This window comes from Trichechus manatus, unplaced genomic scaffold, assembly GCF_000243295.1.
Source record: "Trichechus manatus latirostris isolate Lorelei unplaced genomic scaffold, TriManLat1.0 scaffold00024, whole genome shotgun sequence".
NCBI classification, from domain to species: Eukaryota; Metazoa; Chordata; class Mammalia; order Sirenia; family Trichechidae; genus Trichechus; species Trichechus manatus.
The window spans coordinates 20,591,302-20,596,448 of record NW_004443960.1 but is presented as its reverse complement, the minus strand read 5'-3'; positions in this window follow the sequence as shown (position 1 = coordinate 20,596,448).

Sequence of the window (5,147 nt, the reverse complement as noted above, 5' to 3'; positions counted from 1 at the left end):
GAATAACCCTGTAAACTGAGTACTACTCTTAATCTCCATTTTAAAGCTGATGAAACTGAGGCACAGAAGGGGTGAGTAACTTGCCCAGGGCCACACAGCTGGTAATTGGCGGAGATAGGATTGGAAGCCAGGTGGTCTGCTCCATCATCAATATCAGTACACTTGCTCTCCAGCCCCACTTTCCATCTGTAAGCCCACCTTTACCTTTCAAAAGGTCATGCTTAAGGAACCCAGATAAATTCTCTGAGCTAAATTGGCTTCCACGGACATCCTGGCTGGATGCAGTCAGGCATACCTCAGTTTACGTGGGTTTGTTTTACACACTTTTGGAATGGTGGGAGCTTTCTATTTAGAGTCCCTCTGAGTCTAAACCTCATGCTCTTAATAATGTTCATAATGTTTCCAATTCAAGGAGGATAGGATGATTCCAAACAAGGCTTGGTGTGAAGTTGGGGTTGGAGATAGCCTGGCAGGAGGTTGAGTGTGGGTGCAGCTGTGGGTGCAGATGTACACACTGGAAATGCATATAGGCATTTGGCTCACAAAAGGTTATTTAAAGCAGAATAAATGAAGCATTGGTGGTTCAAGATAGAATTCTTCCCTTCCATGCAGGAGACCTGAGGGTTCGATTCCCAGCCAATGCACCTCATGTGCCGCCATCATTAGCTGTCAGTGGAGGCTTGTGTGTTGCTTAGGGGCCGAACAGGTTTCAGCAGAGCTTCCAGATTAAGATGGACTAGGAAGAAAGGCCTGGTGATCCACTTCCAAAAATCAGCCAGTGAAAACCCTATGGATCACAGCAGTTGGATCTGCAACCTACCATGAGAATGGGGCAGGACTGGGCAGTGTTTCTTTCTGTTGTACATGGGGTTGCCATGAGTTGGGGGCTGACTTGGGGGCAGCTAACAACCACCACAAAGCAGAGTAGACACAGGGCATTGCAGGCGATACAGCATGCTTCTCTTAGCCCTTGCCACGAACTCTGTTCGGAACTTCACTATTTATTACTCACTGAACCAGAGGCCGTTCCTCTAACTCAGCTGCACACGCCAGGCTGACAGGCAGCCACCTTAGAAGCAAGGTGCTTGCCGAGCAGCAATGTCCGTCCCCAGTCCCCCTCACATGGAACAGAGATCTTAGGCGTCGGAATTGAAACAAAGTTAAAAACGCCTTCCTGGCTCTAACTGGGCATTGCGTGATGGGGGCCCAGAGTGGCATTTTTAACAGATGACTCAAGCGCTCTATTTCAATCTGTTCCAAGTTCTCTGCGGTGACAGTCGATTTTTTTAAGCCTTGTCATCTTTCAGAGTCCTTAAGTCAGCAGGCACAGTTGTCTGGCACTGAGACATAGCTACGACTTTGCAAGGTTTAGCAGACAATCCATAAAAGGCATTTCTTTCCACTTTGTATCCACCCACCTCCCACCCCCACCGCCTCACACAAAAAAAGAAAAACACGGTATTGCCGCCAAGATAAATAAAAGAGGATGCCTTGAGTACCCTGAAATGAGGCAAAGACATCCAAGTTATTCTTAGGGTTTTAATTCAAAGGAGGCAGTATATGGTAACGCTTGAGCGTGTATGCTCTGGTGTTAAATTGCCTGGGTCCAACTCCTAGCCCTGCCACATACAAGCAATGTGATCTCAAGAAGTTATTGGGTGTCTCTGAGCCTCAGTTTCTTCATCTGTGACATTGGTGATATCAACAGGACCTACTTCCATTAAAAAAAAGAAGTTGTTGTTGAGTCAATTCGGACTCATAGCGACCCAAAGTGTTACAGAGAAGAACTGCTCCATAGGGATTTCCTGACTGTGATCTTTATGAAAGGTCACCAGGCCTTTCTTCCACAGTGTCACTGGGTGGGTTCTCACCACCAATCTTTAGGTTAGTAGTCAGGTGCAAACCATTTGAACTACCTAGGGACTTTTACCTTTATAAATTGTCAACTAAATATGATCATGCATGTAGAGTGCCTGGCTTAGGGCAGAGCACAATTGGCATTAGCTGCTAAGGAGTCCCTGGGTGGTGCAAATGATTAAACCCTGGACTACTAACCAACAGGTTAGTGGTTCCAACCCACCCAGAGGCGCCTTGGAAGTAAGACCTGGCAATCCGCTTCCCAAAGATCACAGCCTTGAAAACCCTATGGAGCAGTTCTACTCTGCACACATGGGGTCGCCATGAGTCAGAATCGACTTGATAGCAACTAACAACAATAACAACAGGGAAAAGCAGGTGCAGAGATTAACTGGATGAGAATACTCAGCAAAAATCCAATTCTCAAAAGGAGCACAATGGAGCCAAGAGTGTAAGTGGGAGCTTCTGATAGCTAGATCACCAAGGTTGCCGGGAAACCTTTAGTATAATTTCTTGCATGTTTAAAAAAAAAAAAAAGGTAATGGGTTCCCTGTCTACTTCACAGCAAGGCAAGAAGATCAAACTCTTTGCTGTCAAGTTGAGTGAGCTCTCCAGAGAAAGGTATTACCTAAACAAAAGTTATTTTTTAATCTTTTTATAGCCAGGGAAGGTAAAAGACTTTCTTTGAAATGAATTGCAGAGTCAGAACTGGCCCTGTTTCCAAGTCCCTCTTTGGCCTTATAAAAATGGAAGTGAGATTTCCCAGCAGGACCAGAGAAAGCAATGTTTTCTTTAACAGGGGGACTGCAGCTCATTTCTCATTGCAGCCTCCTTTGAGCAAGAACCCCAGGTACTCAGACCTCCATTTACAAAACCTCAGTGGGGGAATAATAACAATATGTTCCTGTTCCTTCAAAATGTTCAAGTGACATGCAGATATTAACTAATTAATTCTCCTAAGTCAGCAGAGAAAATTGCTTCCAAAGATCTCTGAGGACTCTTGAAATGTAAATGAAGTCTCAGTGTAGACTGGCCCTCCATTCCAATAGCTACCAGCACACGTGAATAAAAGCTAAACTCCTTACTTAGAAGATACCATTCAATCTGGCTTCTGCTCACTCTCTTGTCATCAGATTGGCACCTAGATCACCCCCAGCTTGAGGCTTTTGCACGCACTGTTCCGTCTACCCGGAATTCTCTTCCTTTAATTTTGTGTGCGTGTGTGCAGACGTGAGGTGTTATTTTATTTCAAATAGCTTTCATATATGTTATTTCATTAGAACCTTAAACGACTCTTCATTACTGTCTGGGTTTATCCATTTTACATATGGGGAAACAGCTTCAGAGAGGGAACTTAACTTCTTGAGAATGACAGAGCTCATAGATAACAGACCAAGTGTTCAAATTCACCTCATTTAAGGCTAAGCCAAAAACTAAGGAATAGCCGATAAGGCCTATATTTAGAGTAACATGTCTTATTCTCAAATATATCTACTATGCATAGGAAAAGACGCAGGCAAACTTATTCTATGTAGTTAACGACCATATTTTATTGGCCATCTCCAGCAGGCAGGATGTGGGCAAACCTCTGAGTTCAAAGATCCCCTCAGAGAGGCAGCGTGGGGCTGCAGGAAGGACCTGTGAGTCGGGGGACCAGAGGTCCCCACCTGCTCTGCCATGTTATGATATTGTGCATCTCCCTTTAATTTTATTCCTGACTCTCCATTCCACCCTTCAGGTCTCAGCTCAGATGTTACCTCCTCAGAGCGGCCTCCCTGACTACCCTCTCGAGTGCGCTTTCACGTCTCCACCCCATCACCCTATTTTGTTTCTTGCATGGCACCATGAAGTTAAATTGCCTTATGGGTATGTTTGTTTGCTTGTTACTTGCTGCCCCAGCTAGAATGTCCACTGGTGTATCTCCAGCCCCTTTTGTACTGGTGTACCATGTGCCTGGCACAGAGTAGATGCTCAATCATTTTTTGATGAACAAATAAATGAAAGTAAGAGCAATTCGATTCACTTATCCATACCCAAATCTACAAAGTATAGTGTGACTTTTTATGACTAGAACGCTCATCTCTAAGATGCTTCAAACTCTTCTAGGCAAACGGTGCAGCCACTGTGGAAAATGGTTTGCGGTTCCTCAAAAAGTTGAGCGTAGAACTACCACGTGTTCCAGTGATCCCAGAAGAAATGAAGGCAGGAATGCAAACAGAAACCTGTACACCAATGTTCATTGCAGTGCTTTTCATAATAGCCAAAATGTAGAAACAACCGAAATGTCCATCTACAGATGAGTGGGTAAACCAAATGTGATATATACACACAATGGAGTACTAGGCAGCCATAAAGAGAAGTGAAGTCCTGATGTATGCCACAACATGGGTGAACTAGGAAACATTAAGCTGAGCAAAATAAGTCACTCACAAAAGGACAAATGCCGTATGATCTCACTTACATGCAATAAGCAAATATATAGAAAACAAAGATTATTAATGGTTACCAAGGTGGGTGAGAGGGGGAAAGGAGGAGTTCTGGGGGGCATTGAGTTTATTTTAATGATGGTAGACTATTTTGGAAAAGGATAGCGATAATGGTGGCACAACAGGAAAAATGCAATCAGTGTTATTGAATTGTAAATGTGGAAGTCGTTGTGTTGGCAAATGTTTTTGTGAGTGTATTTTCACCACAATTAAAAAAAAAAACTCTTACAGGCATTATCCCAGTGCTGATCCTGCCCCCAAGCATTCTTCCTTTGCCTCAGTATACTCAGAATGCACTCGTGATATCAAATCTATGCCCTCCGAGGATAAACTGTTGTCCCTAAAGACTGTAAGTTCTCAGCCTAGCCCCCAGTACTGAACCTGCTTGGCAGGTTGGCCTTATGGCTCCATTTGACAGCATGGAAAGTTGAGGACATGAGGTAATGTGCTACTAGGCTCTATCTATTCCAACTCCTCATTGGGATACTGAGGAACCAGGATCAAGAGAGTGGGAGAGATTCACCAAAAAGACAAACCCCTAGTGAGCCAGGGTTACAGCCCAAGTCCCCTTGTCCCATTGGATCAAGAGACTCTCCAGGAAAGCAGATCTAACAGTTACCGACTACCTACTGTGTGCTGGCACAGAGCTAGGCACTGTACATACTCAACCTTGCGTAATCCTCACGACACCCAGGTGAAGTATTACTATGCCCATTTTACAAATGAACAAATAAGTTAACTTGTTCGAGGCCACTGAGATGTCGAGAAAGAGACTATATTTGAAGTCTGTCAAACTTCAAATAT